We start from the raw sequence: 23181 nt of genomic DNA on the forward strand, positions 1-23181 counted from the left end.
TGCTTCTTATGCTAGGTTCGTGCAGAAGCTTCCTGGGATACTAACAAACACACACCATGCATCACCCAACTCCAGCATCCCAGCTTCCCAATTGTCTTGCTCACCCCTTTTAGGTTATACAGTACACATCCTGCCTCTGAGTCTGTCCTGTTCCAGCTGCTCTGCCAAGTGGCAGGGGCGGGGGGGGGGGGAGAGAGAGACAGGACTGGTTGGGTAGAAAGCAGAGTGGCCAACAGTAGGTGGAGCCAGAGCCAATGACAGTCTGAGCTAACTAATTCCAGCTTTGTCCTTGTCATCCTCCCTGCCGAGTTCTGCCAGGGCAACACTGACACTAAGGAGGAGGAAGCCGACAGCCGGGGTCACAACCTGGATTGGATGTAAGAAAGGAGGCAGCCAGGTGGGGGCTGGCTGAGGTTGGTGAGGAAGTGCCCCATTTGCCCAAAAGGACTGGTTCCCACAGCCTGCTCCCTGGCAAAACAGCTCTGCTGGTGAAGTTTTCTGCTGGCACCTTTGTCGTGATGGTAGCGTGTCTGTTGTTCTTTTCTTCTTCTTCTTCTTCTTTTTGATACAATTTATTAATTTTATGATAACCAAAAACAAACAACAACAACAAAACCCATTACAATCAAATATTTAAACCATAAGTCTTAATGGACTTCCCTCCACTCCCTGCCCGTTCCATTATTTTATACTTGTTCAAGCACGTCCATATGATCTTATATTCTTAATCATCCAATTTTAAAAACCTTATTCCTATTGTTACAAATGACTTCTAGAAGTTCAACTAATGTAGAAACCTATACACAAAGCTTACATGATATGCATTAAACATTTCTCCTTTTTAAAAAAAAAACAACCAATGTCATTTTTCTTCCTTGGATTTCAAGTTATTTAATATGTCCTGCATAGTTCACTATTTTGTTTTGCCAGTCTTCTTCTTCTTCTTTGCTGGTGACTTTTTCGTTCTGTAGAGATGGGCTGGTTTTGGCCTGGCATCCACTCTCAAAAACAGGAACCAAGTCTTTCACACCATAAGGCCATCAAATCCTGTACCTCTCAATATCATAACTTCAATTTTTTTTAACAACAATCATTTTCCACATTCTCTTCAGGTCTTTACAGTATATGTCTTTTCCCAGGCCTTTTAAAGATATCTTTATTGTCATTGTCCCCTTGCGGGAACAACGAAATTACTCGGTTGCTACATCCACTCAGATAAAGCATTCCGCATAATCCAAAATTACAAAACCTAATTAAAAACAGTAAATATAATACAAATAACAAATAAAATAAGATGACTTCAAAGTCCAGGCTTTCCATTTAAGGCCAAAATCGCTCTAGAGAAGAAACTGTTCCTGAGACGGCTCGTTCTTGCCTGCATGGTTCTATATCTCCCCCCCGAAATAATTTTACATTGCCACAACATATAATAACATATAATAACCTCTAATACTTTTTGCCCTCCCTTCCTGTTTCTTCTCTAACACAGTCAAAGCCTCCCAAATAATTTCACATAAGATACAATTTTTGTCTTGGATCACTCTTACTTTACTTCCACCAAAGGATTGTGCCTTAAATATCCACAGTCGCAGTGTGGATTCACTGAAGGACCTAGTGAAATTAGCAAAGTTCCTTCAACAACAGATGCCTGAAATCTGTCACACCTGCAATACAAAACACACTTATTCTTCAAAGAAACTGAAATGGGTCACCCCTGCTCTGATGTTGATAAATAAGGAGGCAGGCATGAGTAGAGCTTGGTAGGCACCCTCGGCGACCAGCTTCCCTTCTCTCTGTGTGTGAGAAGTGCCATTTTAAAAAATGCTGGTCACCTTGAACAGTCTGAGATACCTATTAGGTCCATAAATTACACAACAGACACACAACAGAGCAAGAGCCTGTTCAGTGGTATGAATGGCTTCATGACTCTAAAAGGCCTCTCAAAACATTTATATTTCAATCCCCTTTGAATTAATTTCTATCCATCCTTGTGGTTTGTGGATGCTTTTGCTGCTTATTTTTAAGGAGTTGGAATTGTAGGTTTCAAATCCTTGGTTCCACACATGCTCCATTTCCGCATTAAACACATACCTCGAGAGGTGGGATATAAATATTTTAGTCAGTAAACAAAAAGGACATCTTTGCTTAAAACTCATGATGTGAAAACCAAAATTAACATCAAGCCAAGCCACATAACGCAACAGAACCCCGCCCAGAGGGAGGAAGTGGGTGGAGAGTCCCTCTTTCACAAACACTCATCCTCTTCAAAAAATTGTGGGCTGGGAGATTTGCAATGACAGCTGGATCACCAGTCTAGACGGGGAACCAGTCACAAAGACGTAGAAGGAACTGGATGGTGATGGTGGAAAATGTTCTCTTTGCTTGTCTTCTCCTGCTCTGGAAGGTAGGACTCAAACCAATGGCTTCAAGCTACAAGAAAGGACATTCCGACTCAACATTTGGAAAAACTTTCTGACAGCAAGAGCTCTTTGACAGTGGAACAGACTCCCACAAAAGGTGTCCTTCCTTGGGGGGTTTTAATCAGAGGTTAGATGGATATCTGTCATGGATGCTTGATGGGGGGGGGATCTGCCATTTCAGGGCAGGATCCAAATGACTGATATATGCAAAGCTGGTTTCCCCCAATGCTTAAGATTCCATATCTGACTCACAGTCAGCCTGCCTCTGCAGAGCTTTTTACAGCAACCCAACGAATTATTCTAAGACACTGAGAAGCAATAATGAGTGGCTAGGCAACCTTTTCTGTTTGGCAGTTACGGGGCTGGTGATCATCTATTCACCCTTTTCCCGAGTCAGTTTGAGCTGCCTAAGGATACAGGATACAGAGCTGGCGTTTGTTCTGTCGTTTTATTGCCTCATCATTTAGTGGTTCAACACAATGCCTCACAACTTTGTGTCTGCAGCTATGCAAATCTGTGCAGACACTTCTTGAAAACTCAATAAATCAGGTCCTCCTTAACAAGAGGGCACATGTTGCAGTGTGACCTGGCAACCAGACCCTGTGTTGTGGGTGGGAACGTTTGGATGGCCACAACACCCTATTGGAGGTCCCTCGGTGCTGGGTGCAATTGGACCAATGGGATGCCAGCGAAATTGTATTGAGGGACCTCCATTTAAGCCCATGCACGTGTCCCTGATCTTCCTCTTTGGGGCCAGTGCATCAGAACATCCGCCCACCTCTCCCTATATTTAGGGCTTGTGCACTTGACCTTGCTATGCCGTCGTGTGTCGTCTGTCATTGGGACAGGGGCACGGCAGGAATTTCCCCCACTTGGCTGATTGGCTGGTGCCATTTGGGTTTCACCTGCCGTGTAGCAAATCATCACAACTTGTAGGGTTGCAGATAGGCTCTGGTTCAGGTGATAGGGGTGGCAGAGCGGTCTGGCCATCTCTATGCGATTAAAGGAATCCTGGGACTCTTGGTTAATCAACCTTCAGAGGGGTTGTGCCCTGAGCCAGAGTCCAAGGGGGGCATATGGCTGGACACCAATTTCCACTTTGCTGGGTGTTCACCCTAGGCTGACCTACGGTGTGCCCTGGGTCAGTGCTGCCTGCAAGGGTGCAGGGAGCTAGTCGAACCGGAGCCTATGCAACCGCTCACTTGATTGTAATCAATAAAGTTGTGGCCTAAATTCTGCCAAGAACCAAACCAAAAATTTGAGTCCTCTCTGAATTTATTTGGGGAAAGTTAAAGGGTCTACACTCGCAAAATGGTTAATGGGTTTTTTTTTAATTGTGTTGATCTGACATTTTTAGCAGTGTACAGTTCTGAAAAGGTTGTGGTGAGGTCTAACTGCCTGCAAGCATGCTTGTCCTTTATCTCCCCACCCCTTCCCTGCCCTGCTAGCTCTGTCGCACGCTCTAGCTCTCTGCCACTGTCTCCTTTCTGGGTTTTGATTCCTCTCCCTTCTCACTGCATTACGTGGCACGCTTACTATTTGAATCATGTGCCTGGGTAAACTATATTAGATCATTGCAGGAACCACAACCCCTCTTGTTGTAGTTTTGAAACAAAACAGCTTTTTGGGGGGGGAGGACTGTAAACTTTCGTGGATTAGGGCCCATTTAATCAGGTGTGTTATCTAGCTAGCTATCATTTGGCCACGGGGACCAACTAGTCCAGCCCCCTGCAATGCAGGAATCTTTTGCCCGAGTCCACGAGATCCTAACTAAAGAAGAATGGCAACTTAAAGAAGACGGAATATACACAGCTTGCCCAAGAGAACAAGAAGAACATAGGTTTAAAGAAGATTGGAAAATGATTATTGAATATAGGGGGGGGGTTGTGTATACATGAAAACGTTGGCAGCATTAAGATAAATTCAACAATGTGAACAAGTTTTTTGGGATGTAATGATGGAATACTGAATGGTTTAGTTTATGTAAAATATGCAAGGATTTATGATATAAGAGAAGAAGGGAAGTCACTGACATTTTAAGGTTGTTTAAATGAATATTCTAAAAGTGTAAAACAAAAAATTTATACACAGTGCTTTTTTGGGGGGGACAGGGGTATGCATACCCCTAAACATTTTGTGAATCTAAGTTTGGCCTCATTGAGGGGCAGTATTTCAATATGAGTAGGAAAATGAGAGTACCCCTAAACATTTTTTTATAGAGAGTCTCACGCTCTACCAATGGAGCCTGCTTCTTCTCAACCCGGAGGGCCGCCTCCGGTTCACTCAGCAATGAAGCGGGGCCCGAAGTGTGCCCAATGTCTGCTGCTTCCCGCTTTGCCAGGGGTTGGACTAGATGACCCCTGGGGGTACCCCCCAACGTGGCGCTTCAACGCTTCCGGGCGCTAGGACCCAACGTGCGAGGCGCCTCGCTCGGGGCGCGCCGCCCGGCCCTAGGACCCAGCGGCGCCGCTCCGAGATACACCTGTGCCTGGGGCGGCGGAGTTTCCCGCTGGCTCGCCCGGGGTCGGCGGCAGGTGAGAAGTCCGGCGGGCGGGACCCGCCTCCTCCGGGCTCCACCTGCGCGAGAGCGAAGGCTACCCAGCAGTCGTGGCCAGAGAGCGCGCCGACCTCCGCGCCGAAGTGGTCCCGTCCCGGTCGAGGTGAGTGCAGCCTCTTCGCCTTTGTGCTTTGGACTCCGGGAATCGGGGCGCGGACCCACTTCCCTCTAGGACTGGGGAGCCGCTGGGCTGGGCTCCTTCCTTGGCCAGGGGGCAGACGCGCGCCCCTCCCAAGCCTTGGTGGCTTTCCCGTTTGAGGAGGAAGCGCATTTGGGGACAGGGTGCCGTGGGGTAGATGCTGAAGGGGTGGGGGGCTTCCCTCTGGAGTTGGGGTCAATTCGTGGCTGCGCGGGGATGCTTTAACCTGTGGTGCCCCCGCCCCTGCCCCCAAAGCGTCCTTTGCTTCAACTGGTGATACAAATATACATTAGAAGGCTTTAATACTTTCCCTCTTTTTAAAAAAGCCGTTTTAAAGAATGGCGATCAAAATAGAGGGGGGTACTTTAGTTTTGTGTTTGTGTCTCCCGCTAAACTATTGCCTTAGGAAAGATGGGGGGGGTATGGTTCGGTTGCGTTGGAGGTGAGTTGAGAGATTGGACCTGGCTACTTCAGATGTCTTCTTTCTGCGGCTGCTGCTTCCTCCTGCCTGTCTTCTCCCTCCCATCCCACCCTCCTCAAACTATCCTGAACAAATGAAAAGCGGGTTTTGCCACTGGGAGTAAACCGCCTTACGATCCATTCACTTGTCAGTTCCTTCCAGCCCTTTCCACTGGGGTAGAATATTGCACTCGGACGGACTTGAACGAGGGGTGGCTTCTTATTGTGACACAGGCGTTGCACTCGGGTCTCTGGTTCACAGGTTCGACGGGTTTTGAACCAATACCGAAATCTTGCAAAACTTGTTTGATCGGAGCAGAGAGCTGCGATTGATTCTGCGGATGTATGTGTATGTAAGTGTGCACCACAGGAAGCGGCACTTTTCTCAAATCTCCTTCGATTGCCTAAAGGCAGACTGTGGTATGTGTCTCTGTGATTTTGAAATGCTGCGCCTATCCTGTATTAACATCATTCACAAGTGCACCAAATAACCCCCTATGAGGTTCAAATGCTCATTTGGCATTGCAAATTTAGGCATGACAGTTTTTGGGAGGCTTGCAAGGTGCCCTTCATGTTGCAATGATGATCCTCATCCCATGTAATCAGAAGTAGCCAAAGTGGTTCCTTTCCACTGTTTGTTGTTGTTGTCCAACTCTTTGTGTGGTCCGACTCTTCGTGACCCCATGGAGCAGAGCACGGCAGGCACTCCTGTCTTCCACTGCCTCCCGCAGTTTGGTCAGACTCATGTTCGTAGCTTCAAGGACACTGTCCAACCATCTCATCCTCCGTCGTCCCCTTCTCCTTGTGCCCTCAATCTTTCCCAACATCAGGGTCTTTTCCAGGGAGTCTTCTCTTCTCATGAGGTGCCCAAAGTATTGGAGCCTCAGCTTCAGAATCTGTCCTTCCAGTGAGCACTCAGGACTGATTTCCTTCAGGATGGATAGGTTTGATCTTCTTGCAGTCCATGGGACTCTCAAGAGTTTCACCATGATTCAAAAGCATCAATTCTTCAGCAATCAGCCTTCTTTATGGTCGTTGGACTCCAACTCCCATCATCATTGGCTATTGGCCCTGCTGGCTGCTGCAGCTGATTGAAATTAGATATTCAACAACATCTGCTCTAAACTCCACCTGCAGTTGTAGTTATTGTTGTTACTCCATTGACTAAAGAGAGACCGGCAGAAGCAAATCTCAGAATGGACCTTCTCCAGAGGTGCTGGACTCTCCTTCCTTGGAGGTTTTCAAGCAGAGGTTTTTAAGACCATCTGTTTTGGATTCTTTAGTTGAGATTTCTGCATTGCAGGGAGTTGGACCGCATGGCCCTTGGGGTCCCTTCCAATTCTATGGTTCTAACTGTAGTGAAGAGTATGTTCAACAATGTATGTAGTAAAGGAGATTTGTATTATCATGTATTGCAACTGGGGGGTGAGAGATGTTAGTTTGTTGGAGACTACCTAGTCCATGGGTAGGCAAACTAAGGCCCGGGGGCCGGATCCAGCCCAATCCCCTTCTAAATCCGGCCCGCGGACGGTCCGGGAATCAGCATGTTTTTACATGAGTAGAATGTAATATTTAAAATGCATCTCTGGGTTATTTGTGGGGCAAAGGAATTCATTCATATGCTGAAAAAGTTTGCTGATCCCTGATAGTCGGTTGATAATGGAGGCAACAGTTTAATCAGGGACATCTGTGTTCACAGCTTAGGCTTTCAGTACAGCTCAGTTGCTTTGGACAAGTTAGCACAAATGACTAAGGAAGTTATTGTATCCATTTGAAAGATTGGATTGGCAGACACCACAATCCCACCACCACCAAAGCAACAAAAGTAAAACTACAATTAAGGAACGATTAGTCGCTGCAGTCATGCCACTGATGTTTCTCTTTTGAGATTCGACCTGCCCAGCCCACCCAAACCCCCTGCCACAAGTTGGGACCATTTGCAATCCCACTCTCCACACCACCACCCCCTGTGAAAAGTATGCCCATGTCAAGAGAATGATTCAACATGTGCTCAGATCATGGGTCATTTTTTGTCTGCAACACAGGGCAGCACTCACAAGATGGCAAAAGTGACAGTGAATACACTCATCTTCTGATGAGGAAAAAAATCTCGGCTGTCCAGCCTTTCTGCAGACAACTTGATGTGCAAAGTTGGCTCCTATGCATGTATGAACTGAGTCTGCAATCAGATTATACCACTACATTACTGACCTTCCCCAACCTGGTGCCCTTTAGATGTTCTGCACTGCAACTCCCATCAGCTTCAGCCACTGTGGACCAAAGGTTAAGGATGATGGGAGTTGTAGTCCCATGACATCTGGAGGGCCACAGCCTAAACTTGACTTTATTTCTTTTTTTAAAAAAAAAGTGCAAACAAAAATTGCTTAGGGGGCAATGGCACCACAAATATGTCTTCAGTAAGCAGTGCATTGAAAAGCTGCATTCATTTTTATTTCCTCCCCCTTCCCCCTCCCCAACTTTGCCTAAAGGTAGGTGAGCTGCTGCCACTCAACTGAGCATTAGATGTTTTCCCTTCCAGCCAGCCTGATCTCAAGCTTTTTTTTCTGGAAACGCTGAGTATCTTTACCTCCATCGCTCTGTAAGAACCAATGAACTTCCATCGTTCCAGCAGATATATTTACGTGTATGCAGATGTTACAGGTGGGTGGGACGGGAGGAGAAGTCTGTGGGTGATATGATGTGCAGCTACCGCAGGTGAAAAGCAGTCGATCAGAACTCATTGTTACACTGTTGTATGGAGGTCGACATAATGTCATCGGGGCAAGATTTCAGGGCACTCATCCAGAGCCCAACTCAGTAGTATGAGCAAGAGGGCTCCAAAGGTTGGAGGATTATCACAATTTGAAGTAATGCACAGTGGCGAACGGTGCCGCTTGGCTGCGCGGGGCGGGGCATTGCTCCGCAGCACGCATGCGTCCTGACCGCCCCCTACGCCCCTCCCTTGCTACGCGTCTGGTAATGCACATTGCCCTCTAAGGTGCTCACCCAGCCACCCATCAACACCATTCAGTCCAGAGTCTATAATAGCAAAACTGAATAGCAAAACTGCATGTGTTACAGGGGGGTCAAATTTAAAGGTAAAGGGACCCCTGACCATTAGGTCCAGTCGTGACCGACTCTGGGGTTGCGCGCTCATCTCACATTATTGGCCGAGGGAGCCGGCGTATAGCTTCCAGGTCATGTGGCCAGCATGACAAAGCCGCTTCTGGCAAACCAGAGCAGCACATGGAAACGCCGTTTACCTTCCCGCTGTAGCGGTCCCTATTTATCTACTTGCATTTTGACATGCTTTCGAACTGCTAGGTTGGCAGGAGCTGGGACCAAGCAACGGGAGCTCACCCCATCACAGGGATTCGAACCGCCGACCTTCTGATCAGCAAGCCCTAGGCTCAGTGGTTTAACCACAGCGCCACCTGGGTCACATTCCCATAAATGCTGCAATTCCTCTATGAGCAGATGAAACTCCAGACTTCTACACTGTACCTGGGAGAAAGATCCATTGAGTTCAATGGGACTTGCTTCTGAGTAAATGTGCATAGGATCAGGCTCCGCATTGATTTTTTGTTTTTTAATGCAGCAGTGGTCTTGTTGAAGGCCAGTGCACACCTTTTATACAGGTGAGGAAGTTGTTGAGAGTAAACCATTTTTCTTTTATTTTTTAAAGGATTACCTCGTGCTCTTTTCCCTCAGATGGCGAGAAAGTGGGGGATTTTTAGAGTGCAGTCCTGTGCCCGTCTGCTCTGTGGTAAATCCTGCCTGATGGAGTTTATTCTCAGGAAAGCGCCTATAAAAGATTGCATCTTTAAAGTCTAGTTCAAATGAAGGGTTAACCTCTGTGCCAGCTAGACAGCCCTGCATGGAAAGGTTAGCAGCTGCTTGAAAGATAACAGCCTTTCTTGCCACAGAGTTAACTGACGCAAGACTAAACTTGCTAGATCGCTTACCGTTTCTTTTTTAAAAAAAAATTGGCTGATAGTGAGTGGTAACTCAAGGGGAGAGCAGTGTGAACACCAAGGAACATTTGAAAGCATCATCACCTGTGGATTTGATCAAAACCTTGGTTTTCATCTTAAATATAAAAAAATGTATGATTTCAAGTGGGGACTATTAGTGGGGGGTGGGGTTCAGAATCCCCGCGACAGGGTGAGCTCCCATTGTTTGGTCCCTGCCCACCTAGCAGTTCGAAAGCACGTCAAGTGCAAGTAGATAAATAGGTATCACTCTGGCGGGAAGGTAAACAGCGTTTCCGCGTGCTGCTCTGGTTTGCCAGAAGCGGCTTAGTCATGCTGGCCACATGACCCGGAAGCTGTCTGCGGACAAACGCCGGTTCTCTTGGCCCATAGAGCAAGATGAGCGCCGCAACCCCAGAGTCGTCCGCGACTGGACCAAACATTCAGGGGTCCCTTTACCTTTACTCTTTGTTAAAACAAAGTAAAGGGGTTGAGGAGGATTAACAGCGCAGGTGCACAGATGCCCCTTTTATTGCACATTCCTGAAGATTTCTGCTCATGACAGTGTTAGGGCAGTTTCGCCCAATCCCGCAAATTTGCAATACTGTTTGCACCCGCAAAAGTTTTGAGGGCAATCCTGCCGCCTCATTTCCAATCAGTGCATGTCCGGTACAGTAACTTCCTCCTCCAGCTCCGTAACTTTTCATACCACAAACCTTCCAGGGTGATGATGGAATTGCCCTGCTTTTGCGGCACTGCAGCCTCTCCGGAAAACAATAAAGTACAGTACCAGCTCTGGGGAAGCATTTCGGAACAACTTATAAAGCAGAATAAGGCCCCATTAAGGCACATACCAACTACATGTTGCAAAGAAATGGCAGACAATGAGATTTCTTTATCCTCTTCCCTTGTCATAGTAACTCTGAGTGCTGAACTGAGTTGTGGGTGGTAGTATTATATTGCTGCTCCAGATGCTCTGTTTATTAAGCATTCATCCTGATTTGCTTTCGGAAATCTTGCACAGAGTTTATATCTGAACTTCATTGAGCATTCACTTTCATTCATTTGCTGGGCAATTAAATGACAACAATCATTAATCTTGCTTTACTTTGCATTGTGTTTACACATTGTACCCCGACTGTTCGCTCCACACTTTTAAAAATGTATTTTCCCCTTGCTTTCCTAATCCTAACCACGAAAAGTCTGTTTCTCTATCCCCCCTCCCCCCCGAGTGGACTAGTTGCCCTATGGACAGTGTGCTTTAATTCACTTTAATTGTGCAAACCTAAATTTCCCAGAATGCGCTTGAATTCCTCCCACAAAATACTGACAGTCTGGGTGGAGGCACCCTTAGTTTTATGCATTTGGCAGAACCTGCTCCTCCCCTCAACCCCCTCCCACTGGAGTAAACTGGATGAATTGCCTCTTCTAGCATTCCATCAAAATGGCTTCTTTGTCTGAGACATGGGCTGCTAATGTGCTCTGTCATATTTTGCAAGGCCTATTTCACAAGTAGCAGGCCTAAGCCTACAATTATATCATCTGTTAATGATGGAGTGCTTTGAAGTGAAAGTAGTTTGGAGTCGGGTCCCAGGAACAATTTTCTCCTTGCATCCTGAATGTGTTTCAAAGAAGAGCATCTGATTACTTTATAGATTTCAGATTCCTGAAAGGCATGAATGGAAGCAAGTGGTATCCCATGATGATCAAACCCCGAAATGCTAACTACAGGGGGTACGCTAATAATTAATTTTAATTTTTAAATTTAAATCCTTGTTATACTCACACTGTCCTTTGTATTTTTGATATGTTTTAAGATCTGTGATATTGTGCGTGTTGATGCTGGTCTGCGACCGTATTAATAAATTCATGTGGTAAATTCATGTGGAAAGGCATGAATCTTGTGAGCCAGTGTGATGTAACTGACAGTGGTTATCCAGATTTCCTACAGTCAAGGAAACTTGTTTATGTCAAGTTGACTGCTATGTTGCTGCATTTTGTAGAGGATTCTGGGATGTGCACAAGAGTGCCGGGCATTCTGACTATGTCTCACTGTCAACCCAAATGCATTGAGAGAGTGCCTTGGAACGTATCGGGCGATGCTTGTCTACAGTTATGGATCTTATAAGTCACAGGGTTCCTATGAATGCATTCCTATAGCAATTTGTATAGGAGTAGAGAACTACCCTGCACATACCTGCCAAGTTGCTGTCAGAGAAATAAGGGACCGGGCGGAAATAGCAGACCGGAAGTAGCGCTGCCGCCATTTTGGAACTGGGCGGAGCATGCTCAGAAGTGACTTTTGATGCTGCTCCACCGAGTTCCAAAATGGCCACCGCGCCAGAATAAACCGGGGGAAAACAAAAAAAAACTTGTTTTTTTAGCTAGGAACAGCTGGGAAAATGGGGATTTCCCAGGGAAAACAGGAGACTTGGCAGCTATGACCCTGCAAGTGTCCCAGAAAAGAAAGGACATTCCGTTTTTTATCATGAGAGAACGGCGGCTATTTTAGTTGCTCTGATATCACGTGCATTCACAGCACAATCCCCCCCCCAGAAAAGATCTTGCACAATGCCCAGCAACGCGAGATCATGGCAACCAAAATGGCTACCATGGGCGTAGGCAGGGGGCAGTTGCCCCCCTAGAAGCAAAAGGCTGAGGGGCACAGCGTGGCGGCCCCAGGTTTACGCTCCCTGCGGGCCTCTGGAGCTTCGCGCGGGGAGCGAGAGCCTGGGGCCGCCTCCTCGGAACAGCTGAAAGGCGCAGGCCACGTAGCCCCGCCCACATTCTCACTGTGGCCCCTCCCCTCCCGCCCCTTGCCCCCCTAATTTTGATCCTGGGTACGCCCCTGATGGCTACCGTGCTCTCACAATAAAAACAAAACAGGAGGTGGCATCCCAGATATTGGCTTCAAAGTATTGGCAGGTATGTGGAGAGTTTGTGCATGTTTACTCATAAGTAAGACCCATTATGTTCAATGGGAATAGTTCCAGGTAAGCGTGTATATTTAGGATTGCAGGTTGAGGCAAAAGTGGGAGGAAGAAACCCAGGAAGCTAGAGTACGGTTACCAGATTTTTTTTCAATGAATCCAGGGACACTTTAAATAAATAAATAAATCCTACACATTCAGGGTGTTAATGCTGCAGTGATGGCGGGGGGGGGCTGCCGCCTTGACCTCATCCGCCATGTTTTTCCTTCCTCCGAGGCTTCCATCTCCTTTCTCCATGAGCCTGGGCAGCCCCTGAGTTGTTGGTTCTTTGGTGGTGGTGAAGCAGTGCGCAGTGGGCCAGGCATGGAAGGCGGAGAAGGAGGGCCGAGAGCAGCGGCGGTGGTGAGGCTCGGGCAGCATGATGCCTCTCTTTCCATCGAAGCAGCCCCAATCCTATTCCTACTTGCGTGCAAGCAGGAGGGGGCAGGGATCGCTCAGCTGGGAAGGGAGGCTTCCTGTTGCCTAACTGAGAGACCCCTGTCCCTTCCTGCTTGCATGCAAGCTCCGATAGGCAGCACGAAGCCTTCCTTCACAGCTTAGTTGCTGGGGTCAGGGAAGGTGGAGGCAGCCCGGAAGCTGCATCTTTGAGACCCTGCACCACCATCATTTGGGGACTTCCAAGCAGCTCCTGAAGCCAGCCAGAGCCAACTGCTCTGGGCTGCTGAGACTGCCGCTGCTGCTGCGTTTCCCGGGGACATTAGCATACCTGCCAAGTTCCTCTCTGAAAAATAAGGGACCGGACCGGAAGTAGCATACCGGAAGTAGCGTGGCGGCCATTTTGGAACTGGGCAGAGCATGCTCAGAAGTGACTTTTGATGCTGCTGTGCCCAGTTCCAAAATGGCTGTCGCACCAGAAGTCGCGCTGCAGCCATTTTGGAACTGGGCAGAGCAGCATCAAAAGTCGCTTCTGAGCATGCTCTGCCCAGTTCCAAAATGGCCGCCGCGCCAGAATAAACCTGGGGAAAACAAAAAAATCTGTTTTTCCGGCTGGGGACAGCTGGAAAAACGGGGGTTTCCCGGGGAAAACGGGAGACTTGGCAGCTATGGACATAGCTGCAGCGTGACTTCTGGTGCGGCGGCCATTTTGGAACTGGGCATAGCAGCATCAAAAGTTGCTTCTGAGCATGCTCCGCCCAGTTCCAAAATGGCCACCACACCAGAATAAACCGGGGGGGAATAATCCGTTTTTTTCAGCTAGGAACAGCTGGAAAAACGGGGATTTCCCAGGGAAAACGGGAGACTTGGCAGCTATGATTGGTGGATGCAGCGAGGAGTGCAATTGGCAGTGGCTGTGGCAAGCGATTGGCCGCCGCACCAGAATAAACCGGGGAAAAACAAAAAATCCATTTTTTCGGCTGGGGTCAGCTGGAAATACGGGGGTTTCCCGGGTTTCCCGGGGAAAACAGTCAGTCCAGGCTGTGCAAAATTGGTGTGGTGAAATCTATGTGGCTGGTTTTGCTGGTCTTTGACCGTATTAAAGTTTACTTACTTACTATGTGGCTGGCACCATTGAACAGTCTGCATGCAATTTCTGAATATGGTTCAGGTGGCACTGAACACGAGTGAGCAGAGGCCTGGTTCTCGGAGCTGTTACAGCCTTTTCTTTTTAACCCATAGGTTGAAAGGCATGTTAAAATATGGTGTGGAAAAAGAAATAACCTTTGGAGATATAAATGTGTTTGGGTATAAAACGTGGCTAGGCAGTTAGTTGACTTTCTCTTGTATCATGCAGCTATCTGGTGCCATAGGAGTCGCTTTCCTTGAAGGGCGTTGTGGAAAGGAGCAGTCTCACACTTGAGATAAAAGGGGGGAGAGAGGGGGAGAGATCGTCAAGGGCAAATAGCAGTAGAGCGCTCACCCTTTACGGAGCTGAGCACTGGGAAGAGCAGTGCATAGTCAAGGTCAGGAGTCATTATGTGGTTAGACTAGGGGAACCTGGGTCCAAAGGTCACCCTTGATAGATCCTGGCCTGAGAGGCTATGATAGCTTCATTCTACCTCGCAGGGTTGATGTGAGGATTGAAAAGGCATGGAGAGGGCCATGGGATGTTCCCTCTTCAGCTAGGGAGGGTGGTAGTATAGAAGAAACCCTTGAAGTTTTAAGTTGCAGTTGCTCAAGGATCGTCAAACAAAAGGCTCGGCCATGGTAGGACTAGCAGAGGAAGAAGAGTTTGGCTTTGATATCCCGCTTCATCACTACCCGAAGGAGTCTCAAAGCAGCTAACATTCTCCTTTCCCTTCCTCCCCCACAACAAACACTCTGTGAGGTGAGTGAGGCTGAGAGACTTCAGAGAAGTGTGAGTAGCCCAAGGTCACCCAGCAGCTGCATGTGGAGGAGCGGGGAAGCGAACCCGGTTCCCCAGATTACGAGTCTACCGCTCTTAACCACTACACCACACTGGCTTTCTTCAGATGACTCAGGGGCGTAGCCAGGATGAAAATCAGGGGGGCCAAGGGGAGGGGGAGGGGCCACAGCGGGGCAAGGAAAGCTCCCTTCTCCCTTGCCAGCTTTCCCTCCTCCCCCGACTCCCTTCTCCCCCTCCGTGATCGGCAGGGGCAAGGGGGAGCCAGGATCAGCCCAAAATCGGGCTGCTCCGATCCCCTCCTCCCCCTCTGCAATCGCCGGGGCAGGTGGAGGGAAAGCCCCAGAGCCACGCAAAGCGGTTGCCTGGCTTCCCCTCCGCCCGCTCCACAGCCAGCCAAGGAGAAGGGAGACGGAACCGAGCGGGCAGCGGGGCAGGCTGGCCAGCGGCCCTGCTTCTAGGGGGGGTAATTGCCCCCTCCTTCACCCCCTGCCTACGCCCATGAGATGACTCTGAGTTACGCTTTTCCCCATCCTTTTCTCTTTCTCCCATGAGCCACAGTTTGCAGCATGCGTTCTCCTCCCAGAACCCAGTTTCCCCCGAAGAGTTGGCACATCTAGAGGGAAAGGCATCTGTAGTGCTTGCAGCCAAAAGATTACAAGTGCACCTTGATTTGTCCAAAAGATACCCTGGGTGTGCCGTACTTGGAGACCTTCTATCTGCTGTGCCATTGCAGAAGTGTAGCGGCAGCCTTAGGTCTTGGCTGGCTATTGCAGCAGGTGGATTTCTTGGCTTTTATGCTGAGTGAGTTAAAATCCAGAATGCAATTGGAGAGTGTTAGCTTCTGAAATTCTCAGATTTCATCTTTTAGGCAAATAAACCCTTTTGCCTTCACGCTTGAAAGGAACTTGACAGACGTGGCAACAATTGTGCCTCTCTTCTCTCCATGTACACACATGGATACCACTCCCCGGGGTGTTTATTATTATTTTTACTCCCCGTGTTTTCTTGGTGACAGAAAGATGCTCTTGAATACCAGAGAAGGCTCATTGGAGCAGGTAATAAGGGTGTAAGTAGAGGCACAGGTGATCTGTGATCAGGAGCTCCTCCCTGTTTTTTTGTGTCTGATTAGGAGCGAGTTATTAACCCATCCTCCCCCCCCCAACCATTTCCCAATATAAATCTCACACCCTTACTCTAACTCAGGCATAGGCAAACTCCAGCCCTCCAGATGTTTGGGACTACAATTCCCATCATCCCAGACCACTGGTCCTGTTAGGTAGGGGTGATGGGAATTGTAGTCCCAAACACCTGGAGGGCTGGAGTTTGCCTTTGCCTGCTCTAACTGTTCTTTGCCCCATGGCAGGCACCCCCAAACTCGGCCCTCCAGCTGTTTTGGGACTACAACTCCCATCATCCCTAACTAACAGGACCAGTGGTCAGGGATGATGGGAACTGTAGTCCCAAAGCAGCTGGAGGGCCGAGTTTGGGGGTGCCTGCCCCATGGCAAGAAGGCTGATGGAAGCCAGCTGAGGAACCTTCAGTGCTCATTCCAGGGCATGTTGATGGCATTCCAGCTTCAGAAAAGGCTTCCCATCTTTCTCATTGTATGGAAATTCGTGGACTTTCCTTCCTATCAATTGCTCACCCAGGAGATGCCAGCAGCTATGATTGCAAGATAGGGGCAGGAATAGAGGCAGCTTCTAGGCAGGATTCTAGCTATTGTAATCCAGGCCGTCCTCCAGGCCATAATCCAGATTCCTATGGTTGTCTCAGGTGTGGGGGGCCTGGGCTCCAACTCCCATCAGCCTCAGCAAGCACCGCCAATGGCCAGGGATGATGCAAGTTTTAGTTCAGCAACATCTGCAGGGCCACAGGTTCTCCACACCTGGGTTATCTCCACATTGCTGAAGCCTGGTGCTCTTCCTGCATGCAAGTTTGCTTTGGTGGTGGTCTTTTTCCCCCATACAACGTGGTTGGCATCAAAATGCCAGCCAGACCCCCCACCCCAACTCGCTGGATTAGTCCTTTCCAGGGACAATCCGATAATTTATTTATTTTTTAAAAACAAAACCTGTTACTGATTTCCTGTCTGCAAATTAACCCCCCCTCCTGGAAGCACCTTGAGAGAGAAGCAGCTCGCCTGAGATCAGATTGTGGCTGAGTGACATTTGAATTTCCCGTTTCAGTTAAAAGCAAGAGGTTTAGTGGGTTTAACCTGTTGTGTGGCTTGGTCCCGACTTGCTTAAGCAACTGCTGCTTCCACTGTCTACTTCAGCCAGTAGTATGAGTGGTCACATGGTAGTGTTGCCTTGAGACTCCTTAAGTCTGTGAATCACTTTCGTTTCCTAAAGCTTTTTGGCACCTACAGACGTGGCTGGTGCAGAATGTGAGGGAAGTGGCTGCTATTGCATTTTTTTTCCTGTTTCTCGGTAGCGGCTGCCATGATTTATAGGCTCCAGTAGCAAATTATCTGTTTGCTGTAGCAACAACCAGTACTGTTTTACAAGTACTGTACTGTACAGTACTATTCCTGGCTTGCTTTGTATTTTAATTATTGTTATTATTGTTTGTTTGTCACTTTGTCACTTTAGTCATAAAAATTGTTTAGGTTTAAAGGAGAGTTATTACCGATTCCCATCATTAGGAGCTCAAGAATTTGAGCTTTGGGGCTCATTTTATTGGATAAGACGTGTGTGTGTACACACACAGTTGAAGACGCTGGATGCTGCCCAGTCCCGGACTTACGTATAAGCTAAACAAGCCCCCCCCCCAAAAAAAAAGTAAACGGGAAACGAACTGGATGTACATTTCCTAAATTTAAGATAAAAAACAAATAAAATAAAACCTACATACAGCAACAGTGTTTTGTGTTGTGTAGGCTCCTATGATGTAAGTCAGGCATCCCCAAACTCCGGCCCTCCAGATGTTTTGTCCTACAACTCCCATGATCCCTAGCTTACAGGACCAGTGGTCGGGGAAGAAGGGAATTGTAGTCCAAAACATCTGAAGGGCCGAAGTTTGGGGATGCCTGATGTAAGTCATGGGCCCCGCCTGCTAGCCTGCTCCCTAAAATATCACTGGTTTGCTCAATTCTATATCTAGGGTGCCTACATTCTGCAAGCACTGGTTGCACGGCAACATGTGCAAATGGCTTTAGATCTCTATTAGGTCCATAAAGTACCATATAGCATGTCACAAAAACTGTGACAATTAGTTGTTGACAAAGGACAGCTGGGGATATAAAGGGCCCCATTACCTTCAGTAGCTTAGGGCCTCACCAAACCTAAATCCGGCCCTGACGCTGCCCCAGACTTGCCCCTGGATGGAGAGATGAGGAGGAGGAGGAGGAGGAGGAGGAGGAGGAGGAGGAGGAGGAGGAGGAGGAGGAGGAGGAGGAGGAGGAGGAGGAGGAGGAGGACCACAACAACAACAACAACAATGAGTGGCGTGTAGGAACCTCTAATTTTTGCATGACTGGAATGCAGCCAACTGCACAATGGTAAGAGTCATATCCGTTGCTGGGCACATTTTTGCCTCTGGCCCTGCCCATCGCCAGCATGCAGCGCCCAGAACATTGCCTGGCAGGGAATATAGCCATTGGGCTGAAAACAATTCCCCACTCCTGGTTACAAATGCAGCACCCCAGTGCTCTAAACAGGTGCAGCCCTTAATGCTATGGGTGCATACATGTGAGCCAAGGTGTTTTCCTTTTACTCTTTGTTCACATTTGTATGAAATACCGTAAAAGCAAACACAAGCACACACGCAAAACCTGGCGTGGTTCCTTTCTGCTTATCCTCATATGACTTGCTTCCTCTGCTCCACTGCAGCCAGCTTACCCAGTCTTTGCTTGAAATGATGATTCAAGGCAATACTCTATTCTTTCTCCTCTCAGGTATAATCCTTGGGCGGTAACTGTCTGATAACTGGAAATATGACCAAAAGGTTTACAGTGGTGCCTCGCTTAACGAATGCCCTGCTTAACTAAATTTCCGCTTAACGAAAGGATTTTTCGAGCAGAGGTTGCCTCGCTAGACGAATTCGTTTTACGAAAAATTCATCTAGCGAATCGCGGTTTCCCATAGAAATGCATTGAAATTCAATTAATGCGTTCCTATGGGCAAAAACAATTCAAAAAAATTTCAATGCATTCCTATGGGATTTGCTAGACGAATTTTTCGTTATAAGAAAAGACCCGTGGAATGAATTAAATTCGTCTAGCGAGGCACCACTCACTAGACGATTTTAATTGTATACAGTCGTACCTTGGTTTTCAAACAGCTTAGTTCTCAAATGTTTTGACTCCCGAAAGCTGCAAACCTGGAAGTGGCTTTTCCGGTTTGTGAACTATTTTTGGAACCCAAATGTCCAACGAGGCTTCTTTGGCTTCCGATTGGCTACATGAGATTCTGCAGCCAATCAGAAGCCGCGCTTTGGTTTCCGAACATTTTGGAAGTTGAACAGACTTCCATAATGGATTTCATTCAACTTCCAAGGTACGACTGTACTTAAGAAGCAGTTTGGGACTCTGCTTTTCTTGTTTTCTAAGTGGTTGTGTGGTCTTCACATGCAAGCAGGTTGAGAGTAATTAAAAGTAGTGAAGAGGGAACTCTCCTCCACTTGATTTGTGGGAAGGGAACCTGGTTTGGAAGAGGAAGGCTTGTTTTGCAGGCTTAGTTCCTGGCATCTCAGTGTGAAATACCTCTTTCTGCTTGGGATCTTGGAGAGCTGCTGCCAGTCAGACCATGGACACTTTAATAAATAATAATAATAATAATAATAATAATAATAATAATAATAATAATAATAAATTTATTATTTATACCCCGCCCATCTGGCTGGGTTTCCCCAGCCACTCTGGGCGGCTTCCAACAGAAAAATAAAATAAAATAATCTATTAAACATTAAAAGCCTCCCTAAACAATGCTGCCTTCAGATGTCTTCTAAAAATCTGGTAGCTGTTTTTCTCTTTGACATCTGATAGGAGGGTGTTTCACAGGGCGGTCGCCACCACCGAGAAGGCCCTCTGCCTGGTTCCCTGCAACTTGGCTTCTCGCAACGAGGGAACCGCCAGAAGGCTCTCGGTACTGGACCTCAGTGTCCAGGCAGAACGATGGGGGTGGAGACGCTCCTTCAGGCACTTCTGAACAAAACGGACAGGTAGTCTGAGGGAGTACAGCCTAGCTCCCTATGCAACGCTGTGTGTGTGAGCTTTGTAAGCATATATTGTATATATTAATTGTATATAGCAATTAATTTACAGTGGTACCTCGGGTTATGAACTTAATTCATTCTGGGGGTCTGTTCTTAACCTGAAACCGTCCTTTAGCCCACTTTAGCTAATGGGGCCTCCTGCTGCCGGCACGTCGCCAGTATGCAATTTCTGTTCTCATCCTGAGGTAAAGTTCTTAACCCAAGGTACTACTTCCGGGTTAGTGGAGTTTGTAACCCAAAGTGTTTGTAACTCGATGTGTTTGTAACCTGAGGTACTGCTGTAATAATAAGCAGTTGTAAGTGGTTCGTGTGAAAATAAAAATGTCGTTAAAAACATAATTACGTAAGCCACCCTGGGTTCTGATTGGATCCCAGAATGTCCCATTTTTTGGTCCGGTGCTCTGGCACAAGTCAGTGGGCTTGTGCCAGATCGTCAGACCAAAAGACACTTGCTTTTGGTCTCATGCTCTCGTGTGAATCAGCTGGCTCGCACCAGAACACCAAAAGACACTTGGTTTTTGGTTTGTTTTGTTTTTTAGTCTTGGGCTCTTGCACCACTCAGCTGGCTCACTCCAGAGCTCAGGGCCAAAAAGCAAGCATCCCGAATGTGATCCCCAGGATATTGGATATTGGGTATGCTCAGGGCCATCTTAATCCCACCCAGCGCCCTGGCGCTAGGTCCCTCCAGCGCCCCCCTCCAGAGCCTCTCCAAGGGCCCGGGAGTGCCAAGCGGACCGCGGCAGCAGCGGGAGGCCACCTCTGAGGACTCCGCGCTGTGCCTCCTTCTCGTTTCCCCAGCGCTGGGTTCCGCTCAGTCAAGCTTCGCCACCAACGCACACACCGCGGGACCAGCAAGAGCTGCTTGGGCGCTGTGCGCGCGCTGGTGGCGAAGCTTGACTGAGCGGAACCCAGCGCTGGGGAAACGAGAAGGAGGCGCAGCGCGGAGTTCTCGGAGAAGGAGCGCAGTCCTGGCCAGATCGCCGGAACTTGGCGCCCTTCCAGTGCCCTCCAGCGCCCGGCGCCATGGTTCTCCGCGCCACTAGCCTCTATGGCTAGGACGGGCCTGGGTATGCTGCTCTTGTTCCTTTGTGCTCCCTCCTGTTGCTTGCTACTACTTTCCCTGGGACCCAGAGGTGCGGAATGGGTGGCACTGGGCTCCTACTGAAATGCAGGCCCCAGTAGGTTTGTGGCGGTGATGATGATGCCACCCCAACACTGGCCCTGGGCTGCTCATGCTGCTGCCAAATCTGAGCGATTCCTCTCATGTGCAAGTGAATAAAAAGTTCTTATCCTCTTAAAATAAGAAGGTTTATGTAGTGATGCAGAGCACATCTGAGATGTGATTAATCCAGGGCTTTTTCTCAGGATGAACTCACAGGAACTCAGTTCTGGCACCTCTCAGGTAGGTGCCACTGCCGTTCTAAGAGAACAAGGGAGATGTTCATGGTGAGTTCCAGAGCCTCTTTTTCTAGAAAAACAACAATGGATTCATTCATATGACATGCGCATCCAGGCATCGAGGCAAGGAAAGGGTGGGTGGGTGTTTTTAGAGGTTGTGCCACTGAATAGCCTGGGAAAGATTGAGGGCACTAGGAGAAGGGGACGACAGAGGACGAGATGGTTGGACAGTGTTCTCGAAGCTACCAACATGAGTTTGACCAAACTGCCGGAGGCAGTAGAAGACAGGAGTGCCTGGCGTGCTATGGTCCATGGGGTCACGAAGAGTCGGACACGACTAAACGACTAAACAACAACAATGCTTAACTGGGCACTCAAGTTAGCTTAGGATAATGGACATTTAAAACTATCGCCCACAACAAAGGCATAAATAAAAAGAGACAAGCAGCTTAAAAGCTGAAACAACTTTGAAACCACTAAGCAGATGCCTTGTAGCAGCCCTGACTTGGCTTCCTCGTGATTTCTCAGATCACCTCCTTATCTCAAAGGAGCTGTGTGGTTGTCTGCTACAGGTCTGCGTGTTCACACTTGTCCGATTTCCATGCTAGGAGCCATGGCAGCAGGAAGGCAGTCTCCAGGCCAAACCAGCTTAAAAGGCGGCACTTCCTTTTGTGAGGCTTTTGGGCTGTTGTGTTACAATCGGCTGCCCTGGCCACAGTGCTGCTCCTGCCAATTCATGTGGTCCAGGAGCAGTTGGAATGGAAAAATACGCCTTTGCTTGCTTCAGTGAGCCTGTCCAAAGTTGAAGATCAGCATTGGAAGCCCTCTCTTTTGTCTGCTGGTAAGACTTGTTAGGTTTGCTGATCAGAAGGTCAGCGGTTCGAATCCCTGCAACGGGGTGAGCTCCTGTTATTCGGTCCCAGCTCCTGCCCACCTAGCAGTTCGAAAGAACATCAAAGTGCAAGTAGATAAATAGGGACCGCTCCGGCGGGAAGGTAAACAGTGTTTCCGTGCGCTGCTCTGGTTCGCCAGAAGCAGCTTTGTCATGCTGGCCACATGACCGGGAAGCTGTCTGCGGACAAACGCCGGCTCCCTCGGCCTATAGAGCGAGATGAGCGCCGCAACCCCTTTACATTTACCTTTTAAGACTTGTTAGATTGCTGGATGCCAAAGACAGGGTCTTTTTGATGTGGCCCCACATCTTTGGAATTCCATCCCTGGAGAAATACGTATGGCTCTGTCATGTGTGTGTGTGTGTGTGTGTGTGTGTGTGTGTGTGTGTGTGTGTTGGTGGTGTCACACTTTTTAGATGGGCATCGTTTCACGGCACAGTTTTTCTAGCAAACCAGAGGTTAAACTAACCCCTTTCCATCCCCGGGAAGAGAGTGGGGAGCTTTCACACGACACACCTACCTACACACTGCAGCTGACGCACTAACCTGTCGCGACACACTAGTTTGGAAAGCTCTGTTTTAACTATTGGAGATTGTGAATTGAGGGATGTGATGTTTTTATGATTTGTGTGTTTAAATATTTGCAAGGGCAGTGTGACCTGAAAGTTGGGTTGAAATGTTTTCCGGTACATAGATGTGTAATTTGCAGGTATGGAATGCTGCTGTGTATGAATCAGCCTGCTGTCTATTCGCCATAGCACTGCCACATATGAAGAAAGCCATGCGGAATAGAGGAGGGGGAGAATTTCAGTTCAGTTTGCATTTAAAGACAAAC

At 48.1% G+C, this 23181-nt stretch overlaps 1 protein-coding gene across 2 annotated transcripts in view; it reads left to right on the forward strand.

The window, feature by feature from the left end:
* Positions 1-4921: 4921 nt before the first annotated feature.
* GALNT6 (polypeptide N-acetylgalactosaminyltransferase 6) overlaps positions 4922-23181 on the forward strand; it is a 67114-nt gene continuing 48854 nt past the window's right edge. The window contains exon 1 of one of the 2 annotated variants that reach the window (XM_060272106.2): positions 4922-5080. The gene's annotated coding sequence lies outside the window, so the exon portion shown is untranslated. Of the gene's footprint in view, positions 5081-22205; positions 22295-23181 lie in introns of those variants that run through there. The other variant, XM_088661241.1, reaches the window with a different exon arrangement.

Source organism: Zootoca vivipara, chromosome 2 (assembly GCF_965207765.1).
Source record: "Zootoca vivipara chromosome 2, rZooViv2.hap1.1, whole genome shotgun sequence".
In the NCBI taxonomy this organism is placed as follows: Eukaryota; Metazoa; Chordata; class Lepidosauria; order Squamata; family Lacertidae; genus Zootoca; species Zootoca vivipara.